Source organism: Hyla sarda, chromosome 4 (genome assembly GCF_029499605.1).
Source record: "Hyla sarda isolate aHylSar1 chromosome 4, aHylSar1.hap1, whole genome shotgun sequence".
Taxonomy (NCBI): domain Eukaryota; kingdom Metazoa; phylum Chordata; class Amphibia; order Anura; family Hylidae; genus Hyla; species Hyla sarda.
Window position 1 is genome coordinate 415,317,040 of NC_079192.1, and position 16,761 is coordinate 415,333,800.

The 16,761-nt window shown below is 45.2% G+C and overlaps 1 protein-coding gene across 4 annotated transcripts in view; it reads left to right on the forward strand.

Annotated features, from left to right (window-relative positions):
* LOC130267712 (potassium voltage-gated channel subfamily KQT member 1-like) overlaps positions 1-16,761 on the forward strand; it is a 139,343-nt gene that overhangs the window by 27,623 nt on the left and 94,959 nt on the right. For 3 of the 4 annotated variants that reach the window (XM_056517831.1, XM_056517834.1, XM_056517833.1), the window contains exon 2: positions 13,722-13,886. The exons of the other annotated variant lie outside the window; for it this stretch is intronic. The gene's annotated coding sequence lies outside the window, so the exon portion shown is untranslated. The remainder of the gene's footprint in view (positions 1-13,721; positions 13,887-16,761) is intronic. 4 annotated transcript variants of the gene reach the window in all.

The window sequence follows — 16,761 nt, forward strand, 5'->3', positions numbered from 1 at the left end:
TCGTGATATGACATCACTACAGAGAGAATACATATATATAACACAGTAATAATCGTGATATGACATCACTACAGAGAGAATACATATTTAACACAGCAATAATCTTGATATGACGTCACTACAGAGAGAATACATATATAACATAGTAATAATCGTGATATGACGTCACTACAGAGAGAATACATATATAACACAGCAATAATCGTGATATGACATCACTACAGAGAGAATACATATATAACACAGTAATAATCGTGATATAATGTCACTACAGAGAGAATACATATATATAACAGTAATAATCGTGATATGACGTCACTACAGAGAGAATACATATATAACACAGTAATAATCATGATATGACGTCACTACAGAGAGAATACATATATAACACAGTAATAAGCGTGATATGACGTCACTACAGCACCGGAATACATATATAACACAGCAATAATCGTGATATGACGTCACTACAGAGAGAATACATATATAACACAGCAATAATCGTGATATGACGTCACTACAGAGAGAATACATATATATAACAGTAATAATCGTGATATGACGTCACTACAGAGAGAATACATATTTAACACAGCAATAATCTTGATATGACGTCACTACAGAGAGAATACATATATAACACAGTAATAATCGTGATATGACGTCACTACAGAGAGAATACATATATAACACAGCAATAATCGTGATATGACATCACTACAGAGAGAATACATATATAACACAGTAATAATCGTGATATGACGTCACTACAGAGAGAATACATATATAACACAGTAATAATCGTGATATGACGTCACTACAGAGAGAATACATATATAACACAGTAATAAGCGTGATATGACGTCACTACAGAGAGAATACATATATAACACCGCAATAATCGTGATATGACGTCACTACAGAGAGAATACATATATATAACAGTAATAATCGTGATATGACGTCACTACAGAGAGAATACATATATAACACAGTAATAATCATGATATGACGTCACTACAGAGAGAATACATATATAACACAGTAATAATCGTGATATGACATCACTACAGAGAGAATACATATATAACACAGCAATAATCGTGATATGACGTCACTACAGAGAGAATACATATATATAACAGTAATAATCGTGATATGACGTCACTACAGAGAGAATACATATATAACACAGCAATAATCATGATATGACGTCACTACAGAGAAAATACATATATATAACACAGCAATAATCGTGATATGACGTCACTACAGAGAGAATACATATATAACACAGTAATAATCGTGATATGACGTCACTACAGAGAGAATACATATATAACACAGTAATAATCGTGATATGACGTCACTACAGAGAGAATACATATATAACACAGTAATAATCGTGATATGACATCACTACAGAGAGAATACATATATAACACCGCAATAATCGTGATATTACGTCACTACAGAGAGAATACATATATAACACAGTAATAATCGTGATATGACGTCACTACAGAGAGAATACATACATAACACAGTAATAATCGTGATATGACGTCACTACAGAGAGAATACATATATAACACAGTAATAATCGTGATATGACGTCACTACAGAGAGAATACATATATATAACACTGTAATAATCGTGATATGACGTCACTACAGAGAGAATACATATATAACACAGTAATAATCGTAATATGACGTCACTACAGAGAGAATACATACATAACACAGTAATAATCGTGATATGACGTCACTACAGAGAGAATACAAGGTTGAATAAAATAACATCACTACTGCAAAGATACCAACAAAGTAATGTCCTATAAAGGGGAACTCCAGCCCCAGATGACAGAGGAGACCTCCTCCTCCATGTATTACAATGACCTCCTATTATTTACCATCATGGATCATCGATCTGTCCCATAAATTCATCCATTGTTCTGAGCAATATTAGAATACCAGAAGGTCATGGCGGCCGCCGCGCTGGTATCTGAGGAAATCTGAGCAGTTCTTATCTCTCTGGGTCATCAGGTCCCCCCCTCCCCGTCCTAGAAGGTCGCCCCCCCCCCATGTCCTAGAAGGTCGTCCTCCCCCCCTCCTAGAAGGTCCCCCCATGTCCTAGAAGGTCGCCCCCCCCCCATGTCCTAGAAGGTCCCCCCCCCAGAAGGTCCTCCCCCCTATCCTAGAAGGTCGTTCCCCCTCCTGTCCTAGAAGGTCACCCCCGTCCTAGAAGGTCGTCCCCAGAAGGTCATCCCCCCCCCCGTCCTAGAAGGTCGCCCCTCCCCCGTCCTAGAAGGTCGACACCCGCCCAAACTTGAAGGTCTCCCCCCCCTTGTCCTAGAAGGTCGACCCCCCCCCTCCCCAGAAGGTCGTCCCCCCTGTCCTAGAAGGTCGTTCCCCCTCCTGTCCTAGAAGATCGTCCCCCCCCTGTCCTAGAAGGTCGTCCCCCCCCCCTGTCCTAGAAGGTTGTTCATCCTTCTGTCCTAGAAGGTCGTCCCCCCCCCCATCCTAGAAGGTCGTCCCCCCCATCCTAGAAGGTCGTGTCCCCCCCCTGTCCTAGAAGGTCATCCCCCCCCTCCCGTCCTAGAAGGTCGTCCCCCCATGTCCTAGAAGGTCGTTCCCCCTCCTGTCCTAGAAGGTCACCCCCGTCCTAGAAGGTCGTCCCCAGAAGGTCATCCCCCCCGTCCTAGAAGGTCGCCCCTCCCCCGTCCTAGAAGGTCGACACACGCCCAAACTTGAAGGTCTCCCCCCCCATGTCCTAGAAGGTCGTCCCCCCCCTCCCCAGAAGGTCGTCCCCCCTGTCCTAGAAGGTCGTTCCCCCTCCTGTCCTAGAAGATCGTCCCCCCCCTGTCCTAGAAGGTCGTTCCCCCCCCTGTCCTAGAAGGTCGTCGTCCCCCCCCCTGTCCTAGAAGGTTGTTCATCCTTCTGTCCTAGAAGGTCGTCCCCCCCCCCCATCCTAGAAGGTCGTCGTCCCCATCCTAGAAGGTCGTGTCCCCCCCCTGTCCTAGAAGGTCATCCCCCCCCTTCCCGTCCTAGAAGGTCGTCCCCCCATGTCCTAGAAGGTCTTCCCCTCTGTCCTAGGAGGTCTCCCCCCCCGTCCTAGAAGGTCGTCCCCCCCCCTGTCCTAGAAGGTCGTTGTCCCCCCCCCTGTCCTAGAAGGTCGTTGTCCCCCCCTGTCCTAGAAGGTCGTTCCCCCTCCTGTCCTAGAAAGTCGTCGTCCCCCCTGTCCTAGAAGGTCGTCGTCCCCATCCTAGAAGGTCGTCCCCCCATGTCCTAGAAGGTCGTCCCCCCCTGTCCGAGAAGGTCGTCCCCCCCCCTGTCCTAGAAGGTCCCCCCCCCTGTCCTAGAAGGTCATCCCCCCCCTCCCGTCCTAGAAGGTCGTCCCCCCATGTCCTAGAAGGTCTTCCCCTCTGTCCTAGGAGGTCTCCCCCCCCCGTCCTAGAAGGTCGTCCCCCCCCCCTGTCCTAGAAGGTCGTTGTCCCCCCCCCTGTCCTAGAAGGTCGTTCCCCCTCCTGTCCTAGAAAGTCGTCGTCCCCCCTGTCCTAGAAGGTCGTCCCCCCCATCCTAGAAGGTCGTCCCCCCATGTCCTAGAAGGTCGTCCCCCCCTGTCCGAGAAGGTCGTCCCCCCCCCTGTCCTAGAAGGTCCCCCCCCCTGTCCTAGAAGGTCATCCCCCCCCTCCCGTCCTAGAAGGTCGTCCCCCCCATGTCCTAGAAGGTCTTCCCCTCTGTCCTAGGAGGTCTCCCCCCCCCCCCCGCCCCAGAAGGTCCCCCCCAAGAAGGTCATCCCCCCCCCAGAAGGCCCCCCCCTGTACTAGATACACATTCTTAGCAGACAGTATTGCACATGAAAGGCTTAGATACATCATCTGAGGAGACACTGTCACAATCTCAGCAGACAGTATTGCACAAGCCAGGCTTAGATACAGTCTCAGCAGACAGTATCACACATGACAGGTTTAGATACACAGTCTCAGGAGACACTGTCACAGTCTCAGCAGATGTATTACACATGCCAGGGTTAGATACACATTCTCAGCAGACAGTATCACACATGACAGGTTTAGATACACAGCCTCAGCAGGCAATATTACACATGACAGGCTTAGATACACTGTCTTAGGAGACACTGTCACAGTCTCAGCTGACAGTCTCACACATGCCAGGGTTAGATACACAGTCTCAGCTGACAGTCTCACACATGCCAGGGTTAGATACACAGTCTGAGCAGACAGTATCGCATATTACAGGCTTAGATACACCATCTCAGAAGACACTATCACAGTCACAGTCTCAGCTGATGTATCTCACATGCCAGGGTTAGATACACAGTCTCAGCAGATGTATCACACATGCCAGGGTTAGATACAAAGTCTCAGCAGACAGTATTGCACGTGCCAGGCTTAGATACACCATCTCAGGAGACACTATCACAGTCACAGTCTCAGCTGACGTATCTCACTGTCCATGCTTAGATACACCACAGCGATTGCATTGTATGTGACTGTAGAGAATAGTTTCCCCTTTGTTTCACCCTGGGCCTGGCGCCCATCAGATTAGGGGGCAGCACTTCTTATGGGGAGTGATAGCGGCTGACATCAGATAGCAGACGGGGGGACGCATCCATTATTTATACACCCCCGTCCTCCCCCACAGATACAGTCATAGTCCTGTAATCCAGCGCCGGATTATCAGATGTCTCTCTATCTACTCTAGTCACATCCAGAGCTGCGCTCACTATTCTGCTGGCTTCTCCTCCTGTGCCGTCCTGCTGGGTGGCGCATCCTCCATAGCCATAATACAGTGTTTCCCCAGCCAGGGTGACTCCAGCTGTTGTAAAACTACAACTCCCAGCATGTTGGCTGTCCGGGCATACTGGGAGTTGTAGTTTTGCAACAGCTGGAGGCACCCTGGTTGGGGGAACACTGTCATAATGTCTGGCCTGATATACAGCAGCTCAGCAGACACTATCTCAGGTTTGGTGACGACTGTTCTGCAGACAGTATCACACATGATAGGCTTAGATACACAGTCTCAGCAAACACTATCACAGACTCAGCTGAGAGTATCACACATGATAGGCTTAGATACACAGTCTCAGCAGACACTATCACAGACTCAGCAGACAGTATCACACTTGATAGACTTAGATACACAGTCTCAGCAGACAGTGCTATACATGATAGAATTAGATACATCAGCTCAGTAGACAGTATCACACATGAAAGACTTAGCAGCAGCTCAGCAGACAGTGTTACACATGGTTGACTTAGATACATCAGGACAGTATCACACATGATAGGCTTAGATACACAGTCTCAGCAGACACTATCACAGACTCAGCTGAGAGTTTCACACTTGATAGGATTAGATACACAGTCTCAGCAGACACTATCACAGACTCAGCTGAGAGTATCACACATTATAGGCTTAGATACACAGTTTCAGCAGACACTATCACAGACTCAGCAGACAGTATCACACATGATAGGCTTAGATACACAGTCTCAGCAGACACTATCACAGACTCAGCTGAGAGTATCACACATGATAGGCTTAGATATACAGTCTCAGCAGACAGTGCTATACATCATAGAATTAGATACATCAGCTCAGTAGACACAGTATCACAAATGAAAGGCTTAGATACAGCAGCTCAGCAGACAATGTTACACATGGGTGACTTAGATACATCAGGACTGTATCACACATGATAGGCTTAGATACACAGTCTCAGCAGACACTATCACAGACTCAGCTGAGAGTATCACACATGATAGGCTTAGATACAGTCTCAGCAGACACTATCACAGGCCCAGCTGAGAGTATCACACATTATAGGCTTAGATACACAGTCTAAACAGACATTGTCACAGAATCAGCAGACATTATCACACTTAATAGGCTTAGATACACAGTCTCAGCAGACACTATCACAGACCCACATGAAAGGCTTAGATACAGCAGCTCAGCAGACAGTGTTACACATGGGTGACTTAGATACATCAGGACAGTATCACATATGATAGGCTTAGATACACAGTCTCAGCAGACACTATCACAGACTCAGCTGAGAGTATCACACATGATAGGCTTAGATACACAGTTTAGGCAGACAGTATCACAGACTCAGCTGAGAGTATCACATATGATAGGCTTATATACAGAGTCTCAGCGGACAGTATAATACATGATAGGCTTAGATACACAGTCTCAACAGACACTGTCACAGACTCAGCAGACAGTATCACACATGATAGGCTTAGATACACAGTCTCAGCAGACACTCAGATGAGAGTATCACACATGTTAGGCTTAGATACACAGTCTCAGCAGACAGTATAATACATGATAGGCTTAGATACACAGTTTAGGCAGACAGTATCACAGACTCAGCTGAGAGTATCACATATGATAGGCTTAGATACAGAGTCTCAGCAGACAGTATAATACATGATAGGCTTAGATACACAGTCTCAACAGACACTGTCACAGACTCAGCAGACAGTATCACACATGATAGGCTTAGATACACAGTCTCAGCAGACACTCAGATGAGAGTATCACACATGTTAGGCTTAGATACACAGTCTCAGCAGACACTATCACAGACTCAGATGAGAGTATCACACATGTTAGGCTTAGATACACAGTCTCAGCAGACAGTATAATACATGATAGGCTTAGATACACAGTTTAGGCAGACAGTATCACAGACTCAGCTGAGAGTATCACATATGATAGGCTTAGATACAGAGTCTCAGCAGACAGTATAATACATGATAGGCTTAGATACACAGTCTCAACAGACACTGTCACAGACTCAGCAGACAGTATCACACATGATAGGCTTAGATACACAGTCTCAGCAGACACTCAGATGAGAGTATCACACATGTTAGGCTTAGATACACAGTCTCAGCAGACACTATCACAGACTCAGCTGAGAGTATCACACATGATAGGCTTAGATACACAGTCTCAGCAGACAGTATAATACATGATAGGCTTAGATACACAGTCTCAACAGATACAATCACAGATTCATCTGACAGTATCACACATGATAGGCTTAGATTGGATTTAGATACATCAGATTATTTTACAAAAGGGTTAGATACAGTAGACAGCATCACACTCAAGAGCTTTAGATACATTAGCTAAGCAGACTGTGCTATGCATGATAGACTTAGATACACCATCTCAGCAGATAGTATCACACAAAGTTTTAGCTACAACACTTCAGCAGACAGTATCACACACGCTGGGGTTAGATACATGCTTTCAAAGATAGTTTCAAACATAATGGATTTAGATACATCAGATTAGCACACAGTACATTCAATACAGTAGACAGTTGAGGTTTAGATACACCCCAGCAGATGGTACTATGCATGATAGTATCACCCAAAGGTTCAGATACAAGACATTAGCAGACAGTTTCACACATGATAGGCTTAGATACAGCAGCTCAACAGAGAGTATCACACAGGATGGGATTAGACACATGCCTTAAAAAATAGTATCAAACATAATGGATTTAGATGCATCAGATTAGCACACAGAAGGGTTAGATACCTGGCTTAGCGGACAGTTTCACAAAGGATAGGCTTAGATACATCATGTTAGCAGACAGTATTGTGCATGATAGATTTAGATACAGCAGCTCAGCAGATAGTATCACACATGAAAGCCTTAGATACAGCAGCTCAGATCGAAAGATGTCAGAACACATAGGGGCTACACAACAGTCTGCATCACACATGATAAGCTTAGATACAGCAGCTCAACAGACAGTATCACCCAAGATAGATTTAGATACATCATCTTAGCAGACAGTATCACACAGGGTGGTCTTAGATACATCAGCTCAGCAGACAGTATCACACAGGGTGGGCTTAGATACATCAGCTCAGCAGACAGTATCACACAGGGTGGGCTTAGAAACATCATCTTGGCAGACAGTATCACATAGAATAGGTTTAGATACATCAGCTCAGCAGACAGTATCACATAGAATAGGTTTAGATACATCAGCTCTTCAGACAGTATCACACAGGATGGGCTTAGATACATCAGCTCAGCAGACAGTATCACACAGGATGGGCTTAGATACATCAGCTCAGCAGACAGTATCACACAGAATAGGTTTAGATACATCAGCTCAGAAGACAGTATCACACAGAATAGGCTTAGATACATCAGCTCAGCAGACAGTATCACACAGAAGAGGTTTAGATACATCAGCTCTGCAGACAGTATCACACAGGATGGGCTTAGATACATCAGCTCAGCAGACAGTATCACACAGGATGGGCTTAGATACATCAGCTCAGCAGACAGTATCACACAGAATAGGTTTAGATACATCAGCTCAGCAGACAGTATCACACAGAATAGGCTTAGATACATCAGCTCAGCAGACAGTATCAAACAGAATAGGCTTAGATACATCAGCTCAGCAGACAGTATCACACAGAAGAGGTTTAGATACATCAGCTCTGCAGACAGCATCACACAGGATGGGCTTAGATACATCAGCTCAGCAGACAGTATCACACAGAATAGGTTTAGATACATCAGCTCAGCAGACAGTATCACACTGGATGGGCTTAGATACATCAGCTCAGCAGACAGTATCACACAGGATGGGCTTAGATACATCAGCTCAGCAGACAGTATCACACAGAATAGGTTTAGATACATCAGCTCAGCAGACAGTATCACACAGGATGGGCTTAGATACATCAGCTCAGCAGACAGTATCACACAGAATAGGTTTAGATACATCAGCTCAGCAGACAGTATCAAACAGAATAGGCTTAGATACATCAGCTCAGCAGACAGTATCACACAGAAGAGGTTTAGATACATCAGCTCTGCAGACAGCATCACACAGGATGGGCTTAGATACATCAGCTCAGCAGACAGTATCACACAGAATAGGTTTAGATACATCAGCTCAGCAGACAGTATCACACAGGATGGGCTTAGATACATCAGCTCAGCAGACAGTATCACACAGGATGGGCTTAGATACATCAGCTCAGCAGACAGTATCACACAGGATGGGCTTAGATACATCAGCTCAGCAGACAGTATTAGACATAATAAGTGAATATCTATTGGAGCCACCAAGCTTCACACTGCCGGCGCCCATCTGCAGTGAATGTATGTTGGCTGGCACCACCGGCACCCATCGCCCGCCCTCGCCCGTATTGTGCCCACACGTAACACAATGACAGGACACTTAGAGTAATTGACTGAGCGTCAGGTGACAGAAGATTTTCATATAATATCCGTGCCCTGGGACCAGACACCCGATCCGCCCGGTCACACAGCCGCCTCGCACCGTCCCTCGCCTTTCATCGCACAATGACACCGCCGAACAGTCCCCAGGGACTACGAATAATAATACCCAGCCCAGGGGTTCAGGTTCCCCCCGGGGGGCGCTCTTTATACCCAGACAGTTTAGGGTACGTTCACACATACAGGATCCTGCGCAGATTTGATGCTGCCGATTAGAAGCTGTGCTCAGTCATTGAGTTTACATTGAAATCTGCAGCATCAAATCTGCATGCGTGTGAACGTACCCTTAAAGGGGTACTCCGGTGGGTGGGTGGGGGGGGGGGGGGAAATAATTAAATGAACTGGTGCCAGAAAGTTAAACAGATTTGTAAATTACTTCTATTGAAAAATCTTTACCCTTCCAGTACTTTTTAGCAGCTGTATGCTACAGAGGAAATTCTTTTCTTTTTTAATGTCTTTTTTGTCTTGTCCACAGTGCTCTCTGCTGACACCTCTGTCCATGTCAGGAACTGTGCAGAGCAGCATCGGTTTGCTATGGGGATTTTCTCCTGATACGGACAGAGGTGTCAGCAGAGAGCACTGTGGACAAGACAAAAAAGACATTCAAAAAGAAAAGAATTTCCTCTGTAGCATACAGCTGCTAATAGGTACTGGAAGGGTAAAGATTTTTTTATCTGTTTAACTTTCTGGCACCAGTTGATTTAAAAAAAAAAAAAAAATGTTTTCCACCAGAGTACCCCTTTAATGGTTACAGGACCCTTCACTACTATAGTCAGCGTCCTAGGGAGTAATACTCTAAATATGTATTGATAATGGATGTGCAGTTTTCATATTGGCCACTAGATGTCAGTGTAAGAGATATGAAGTGAGAAGGAGCCGTCCGGACCAATCGGAGCTCCGAAGGCTGTCAGGGCATGATGGGAGTTGTAGTTTTGCAACAGCTGGAGAGATGCAGGTAAAAACAAAAACAAAAAAAAACGCTGCCATAAGCAACATATCCACTAGTCACATCCAAAGCTGCCATAAGGTCAGTGTGAATTCATAGTGCATTTCTCTACACCAAACCTCTCCACATATAGTTATATCTTCTCCTCTAGTCACATCCAAAGCTGCACTCACAATTTTCTTACAATGTACTGACAGACGACCCCTTCATCCCTACAGAAGATACCATGTGATCATTCATGTTTCCCCTGCACCAGACTCCTTCTTATCTATAGTTATGTCTTCTCCTCTAGTCACATCCAGAGCTGCGTTCACAGTTCTCTTACTTGTCATGTGCCTACTATACATAGGATACTATACTGTATATTTTGAATAATCATATGTCCTCTATACCAGACATACCCCACTACAAGGTCATAAAAAAAACGTACCCTCTAGTCACAACCAAAGCTGCGTTCACAGTTCTCTTCCTTACATTGTACTGACATACAATGGGGAGATTTATGCGACTGTGCTGTTGCAAGACTACAACTCACAGCATGCCCGGACAGCCTTCAGCTGTCCGGGCATGCTGGGAGTTGTAGTTTTGCAACAGCTGGAGGCGCCCTGGTTAGGAAGCACTGGACCTTTCCTTCAATAAAAAGTCATCAAAATTTACCCTTTAGTCACATCCAAAGCTGCGTTCACAGTTCTCTTACTTACAGTGTGCTGACATACAAATCCTTCATCCCTACAGGAGATACCATGTGATCATTCATGTTTCCCCTACACCAGACTCCTTCTTATCTATAGTTATGTCTTCTCCTCTAGTCACATCCAGAGCTGCGTTCACAGTTCTCTTAGTTGTCATGTGCCTACTATATGTAGGATACTATACCGTACATTGTGACTGTTCACATGTCCCCTACACCGGACTTCTCCTACTATAAAGTCATAAAAATGTACCCTCTAGTCACATACAAAGCTGTGTTCACATTAACTCTCCCGCTATATTATCTATAGTTATGTCTTCTCCTCTAGTCACATCCAGAGCTGCGTTCACAGTTCTCTTTGCCATCATGTGCCTACTATATATAGGATACTGTACATTGTAAACACTCATATGTCCCCTAGACCAGATCTCTCCTATAGTTATGTCTTCTCCTCTAGTCACATCCAAAGCTGCGTTCACAGTTCTCTTTGCCATCATGTGCCTACTATATATAGGATACTGTACATTGTAAACACTCATATGTCCGCTAGACCAGATCTCTCCTATACGTGTATCTTCTCCTCTAGTCACATCCAAAGCTGCGTTCACAGTTCTCTTATTTACAATGTACTGACAGACAAACCCTTCATCCCTACAGGAGATACCATGTGATCATTCATTTTTCCCCTACACCAGACTCCTTCTTATCTATAGTTATGTCTTCTCTAGTCACATCCAGAGCTGCGTTCACAGTTCTCTTAGTTGCCATGTGCCTACTATATATCAGATACTAAACAGTACATTGTAAATATTCACATGACCTCTACACAGTCATAAAGTCATAAAATGTATCCTCTAGTCACATCCTAAGCTGCGTTCACAGTTCTCTTTGTCATCATGTGCCTACTATATATCAGATACTGTACATTGTAAACACCCATATGTCCCCTAGACCAGACCTATCCTATAGGTGTATCTCATCCTCTAGTCACAACCAAAGCTGCGTTCACAGTTCTCTTACTTACAATACACAGACATATTAACCCTTCATCCCTACAGGAGATATCATGTGATCAATTATCTTTCCCCATACACCAGACTCCTTCTTATATAAAGTTATGTCTTCTCCTCTAGTCACACCCAAAGCTGCGTTCACATTTACCTCATTTACAATATACTGACATACAAACCCTTCATCCCTATAGGAGATACCATGTGACCATTCATGTTTCCTCCACATCAGACTCCTTCCTATTTATAGTTATGTCTTCTCCTCTAGTCACATCCAAAGCTGCGTTCACAGTTCTTTAGGTTGCCATGTTCCTACTATATATATACATATATAAATTTAGTACATCAGTGTTTTCCAACCAGGGTGCCTCTAGCTGTTGCAAAACTACAACTCCCAGCATGTCCGGGCATGCTTGGAGTTGTAGTTTTGCAACAGCTGGAGGCACACCGGATGGGAAACACTGAAACAGAGCGATTGTGTAGACTGGATACAATTGTAACAAACCCTCTGGGGATGTAAGCGAGAATGTTGCTGTTCATTAATAACAAGTAACTGGTTTGTTACATAAAATCTGCAGAGCATCGCACCATAATAGTCACTTCCATGGTAAATGGGATGAGGGGGTCTGAGGGTTTGTTACGATGTATTCCAGACTGATACATTGTATCCAAAGAGAGATTTCTGTAACAGAACTGTTGCAAAACTACAACTCCCAGCATGCCCGGACAGCCGAAGGCTGTCTGGGCATGCTGGGAGTTTTAGTTTTGCAACAGCTGTAGGCGCCCTGGTTGGGAAACACTGGCATACATTGCGATTTTGGCATCTGCAGGTTGTTCTGGTAGGTGCCCCCCCCCCCCAGGGTCAGGTTGTGATCTGTATGTGAGATAAGTCATGGTGTTTGCAGATGTTGTGCAGATCTTCACCTCCCCCTAATCTCTATAATCTCGCATGCTGCAGAGGGTGGGGGCTGCCATGTATGATCTGTGTCCGCTTCAGCCTGGGCGACCCCCTAATAGCAGGTAATGCGGATGTCCCTACCTGCTACAAGGGGGGTCGCCCAATTCTAGGCTCTCTTACCATACTCCAGATCTGCAACCTTACAAGCTGACATGATCCGTGCAGGGAGAAGATGTCGCCTTAGATTGTCCCTCTCTGCAATCCGATGCCCCGCGGTGGCACTGCCACTCTGCCAAACGGTGCGACGCTCTGCAGAGAACCCAGGTGGATTTTTGCCAGAAAAAATAAGTAAAAGTTTAATTGCACAGCGGAGGGGGTTATTGGTTTAGTGCATGTGCTCTGCAGCCTCCCCCCCAACAACCTGTGACTCCCTGGCATTGCTGGTACTTGTGGTTCACCAATACCTGAGGCTACACAGGTTGCCTTATCCCGCCTCTACGGTGAGACAAAGGATGCACAGGTGCTGGCAGGATGTCTGCTGCCCGTCTGTGCAGGATGGATGGGGAGTGACAGTGACTGAGCGAGGGGAGGGGACAGAGCCAGAGGCTGGAGACAGGACCAGGAGGCAGGTGCCGCAAAACTCAGGGAAGGCACAGGGGTGCTGATCCAGAGCGGTTCTGATCCAGAGCGGTCCTGATATGCAGGGGTGCTGATCCACAGGGGTGCTGATCCACAGGGGTGCTGATCTGCAGGGGTGTTGATCTACAGGGGTGCTGATCTGCAGGTGTTCTGATCCACAGGTGTGCTGATCCGCAGGGGGTCCTGAATCGCAGAGGTGCTGATCCGCAGGGGTGCTGATCCGCAGGGGGTCCTGAATCGCAGAGGTGCTGATCCGCAGGGGGTCCTGAATCGCAGAGGTGCTGATCCGCAGGGGGTCCTGATTCAGATCTGATGGCAATGTACCACAAGGAGCAGTGAAGATACCAGGCAGCACAGAGGGCACAGTCCTTGCAGGTAATGCCCATACAGATGCCCCAGAGCAATGCTCTGCAGAGGGGGTGTCTATGGGAACAATGAGTGCAATCATCTGCGTAAACTAGTGGTGGGGTCCCTATTATCATAGCATTGTTCTGCAGAGAATGGGCACAGTCTCCTGTCCGTCAGCGGGGGGCATAGGCTGGTATAAAGGGGCATCAATGGTAAAGGCAGCGGAGGGGGTCACCGTACAGATTGTCTATAGCTGCAAAGTTGCCTTTTTTTATGTACGGTGCAATGTTCTGCAGAGCACTGGGTGCAATCATCTGCCTGTACCGGACATGAAGAGGGTACAAGAACGGGCATTAAAGGGAAAAGCAGAGCAGGTTGTCTGTAGCAACAACAGCAACAAAAGGTTTTCCTTTAATATTTGGTGCAATGTTCTGCAGGGGGGATAGTACTGAACATTGGGGTGAATGCCCAGTGCTGCTTAATTTGAAGTTAATGCATAGCGCAATGCTCTGCAGAACAATATATATATATATATATATATATATATATATATATATATACCTAACAGCTGCTTCGTAACAAGCATTGGTGCAATGTTCTGCAGAATACATCTATGGCACTGTTGCAATCATCTGTATACATTTGGGGGTTCTTACCTATCCTCAGGAGTTGCCCCCCCCCCCCTTCCCCTGGCATTAGGGGTAATATGTGAATTTCAAGTGCAGTGTAAGTTGCAATGCTCTGCAGACAAGACTCAATACTTACCTGCTGCTTTGTAACATATATTAGGTTGTATTTTAGTGCATGGTGCAATGTGCTGCAGAGTACATCTATAGCACCGATGCAATCATCTGCCTACGTTTAGTGAGGACCCCTAACCCAACCCCCCCCCCCTCACACACACTTTGCATGACTTATAATGTATGTGACGACATGATGCAATGCTCTGCAGAGTACACTGGTGCAATCATCTGTGCCCCTACCCTCTATACATGACGTCCAATGTATGTGACCATATGATGCAATGCTCTGCAGACCCCCTATCCTGCTATGTATGACTTACCATAAATGTGAATATACGCTGCAATGCTCTGCAGATTATATGTAACAAACGAGCTGCTTGTTGTCAGTGAATGACTGATCTAATCCAGTCTCACAGCTGAGGGTTTGTTACAAGTGTTTCCCTACCAGCTTGATACATTGTATCCAAAGAGAGATTTATACAACAGAACTGTTGCAAAACTACAACTCCCAGCATGCCCGGACAGCCTTCGGCTGTCCGGGCATGCTGGGAGTTGTAGTTTTGCAACAGTTCTGTTACATAAATCTCTCTTTGGATACAATGTATCAGTCTGGAATACATTGTAACAAACCCTCAGACCCCCTCGTCCCATTTACCATGGAAGTGACTATTATGGTGCGATGCTCTGCAGATTTTATGTAACAAACCAGTTACTTGTTATTAATGAACGGCAACATTCTCGCTTACATCCCCAGAGGGTTTGTTACAATTGTATCCAGTCTACACAATCGCTCTGTTTCAGTGTTTCCCATCCGGTGTGCCTCCAGCTGTTGCAAAACTACAACTCCAAGCATGCCCGGACATGCTGGGAGTTGTAGTTTTGCAACAGCTGGAGGCACCCTGGTTGGAAAACACTCATGTACTAAATTTATATATGTATATATATAGTAGGAACATGGCAACCTAAAGAACTGTGAACGCAGCTCTGGATGTGACTAGAGAAGAAGACATAACTATAGATAAGAAGGAGTCTGGTGTAGGGGAAACATGAATGATCACATGGTATCTCCTGTAGGGATGAATGATTTGTATGTCAGTCTATTGGAAGTAAGAGAACTGTGAACGCAGCTTTGGATGTGACTAGAGGGAAATACATAGACTTATTTATATGAGAAGGAGTCTGGTGTGGAGGAAACATGAATGATCACATGTTATCTCCTATAGGGATGAAGGGTCTGTATGTCAGTACATTGTAAATTAGGTAAATGTGAACGCAGCTTTGGGTGTGACTAGAGGAGAAGACATAACTTTATATAAGAAGGAGTCTGGTGTATGGGGAAAGATAATTGATCACATAGTATCTCCTGTAGGGATGAAGGGTTAATATGTCTGTGTATTGTAAGTAAGAGAACTGTGAACGCAGCTTTGGATGTGACTAGAGGATAAGATACACCTATAGGATAGGTCTGGTCTAGGGGACATATGGGTGTTCACAATGTACAGTATCTGATATATAGTAGGCACATGATGGCAAAGAGAACTGTGAACACAGCTTCGGATGTGACTAGAGGATACATTTTATGACTTTATGACTGTGTAGAGGTCATGTGAATATTTACAATGTACTGTTTAGTATTTGATATATAGTAGGCACATGGCAACTAAGAGAACTGTGAACGCAGCTCTGGATGTGACTAGAGAAGACATAACTATAGATAAGAAGGAGTCTGGTGCAGGGAAACATGAATGATCACATGGTATCTCCTGTAGGGATGAAGGGTTTGTCTGTCAGTACATTGTAAATAAGAGAACTGTGAACGCAGCTTTGGATGTGACTAGAGGAGAAGATACACCTATAGGAGAGATCTGGTCTAGCGGACATATGAGTGTTTACAATGTACAGTATCCTATATATAGTAGGCACATGATGGCAAAGAGAACTGTGAACGCAGCTTTGGATGTGACTAGAGGAGAAGACATAACTATAGATAATATAGCGGGAGAGTTAATGTGAACACAGCTTTGTATGTGACTAGAGGGTACATTTTTATGGCTTTATAGCGAGAGAGGTCCGGTGTAGGGGACATGTGAACAGTCACAATGTACAGTATAGTATCCTATATATAGTAGGCACATGACAACTAAGAGAACTGTGAACGC